The 1,438-nt window shown below is 38.9% G+C and overlaps 1 long non-coding RNA gene across 1 annotated transcript; it reads right to left on the minus strand.

Annotated features, from left to right (window-relative positions):
* Nucleotides 1-122: 122 nt before the first annotated feature.
* LOC123965152 lies at nucleotides 123-549 on the minus strand. The gene is made up of 3 exons (XR_006823632.1): nucleotides 485-549; nucleotides 306-407; nucleotides 123-174 (listed from the first exon to the last, which is right to left on the minus strand). It is a non-coding gene; the product is annotated as an uncharacterized LOC123965152 (long non-coding RNA).
* Nucleotides 550-1,438: the final 889 nt, after the last annotated feature.

Below are 1,438 nucleotides of genomic sequence, written 5' to 3' on the forward strand. Positions count from 1 at the left end.
TTTTATCCTAAATGTTTTCTCTCTCCTGTGAAACAGTTTTAAAGAAAATATCATGATCTTTATTTAACACAAGGAGAACATGTAGTGACAGTGAGAAGGTTTCAGGAGAAAGCAGGTGGAACATGTTACCTGTGAACGTGGGTCCATTTTTTAACTTGGGCTCCGGAGGATCAACTGCAACAAAAAAAATTGTAAACAATTTAGTTAATGCACAAGAAAAACCATCATCATGTCTGAGTACATTATCTGAATTGGCTCAACTAACTAAATAATCTGTGTTCTCTTATGAGCTCTGAACTTCTTACAGGTTCCTCTCAACCAGCTCTGGAAGTCCTGCAGTTGAGCAGGTTTTTTCCTTTTCCTCTTTCCACCGTCGTCCAGCCCGTCAGGAACCTTGTAGCATTTTCCTACAAAGAAAAACCACTCAGTCAGCAAAGAGGACGACACGACAGTCTGTAAAACACCTGAGAGTCCGTTAGTTCACCTGTTTTCAACGGCTTATCCTCCCCGAGTACAGCGTACGGGTCGTGGAGCGCCCACGCATTCACCTGAAACACAAAGTGACCAACAGAGCAGAGTGAGTCAGAGTTCCCCCACCGTCTGATGTTTGTACATTAGTTCCTATAAAACTAATGTGTATAAGGGACTCTTTGGATTAAAGATGTTTTTGAAGATAAAGTGATAATATTTTTAAATAATAGTCAGAATTCTGAGAAAAGTCACAATATTTCTAGAAAGGCGAAAAGTCATATCTCGAGAAAGCGCTGAAAAGTCGTATTTCGGGAGAAAATGTCAAAAAGTCATATTAGGAGAAAACGACGAAAAGTCGTATTTCTGGAGAAAACGATAAGCCATGGCAGGACAAAAACGTCAAAGTCATGTCAGGAAAAAACTTTGAAGTCGTATTTTGAGAGAAAATGCTGAAAAGTCATATCAGGAGAAAACAACGAAAAGTCGGATTTCGGGATAAAACAATAAGCCATGGCAGGAGAAAATGTTCAAAAGTCATGTCGGGAGAAAACGATAAGCCATGGCAGGACAAAAACGTCAAACTCATGTCAGGAGAAAATGTTGAAAAGTTGTATTTTGAGAGAAAACGTTGAAAAGTCATGACAGGAGAAAACATTGAAAAGTCGTATTTTGGGAAAAAACAATAAGCCATGGCAGGAGAAAACGTTGAAAAGTCATGTCGGGAGAAAACGTTGAAAAGTCATATCAGGAGAAAACGTTGAAAAGTCGTATTTTGGGAAAAAACAATAAGCCATGGCAGGAGAAAACGTTGAAAAGTCATGTCAGGAGAAAACGTTGAAAAGTCGTATTTTGGGAAAAAACAATAAGCCATGGCAGGAGAAAACGTTGAAAAGTCATGTCGGGAGGAAACGTTGAAAAGTCGTATTTTGAGAGAAAATGCTGAAAAGTCATATCAGGAGAAAACAAC

Source organism: Micropterus dolomieu, unplaced genomic scaffold (genome assembly GCF_021292245.1).
Source record: "Micropterus dolomieu isolate WLL.071019.BEF.003 ecotype Adirondacks unplaced genomic scaffold, ASM2129224v1 contig_8762, whole genome shotgun sequence".
Classification (NCBI taxonomy): Eukaryota; Metazoa; Chordata; class Actinopteri; order Centrarchiformes; family Centrarchidae; genus Micropterus; species Micropterus dolomieu.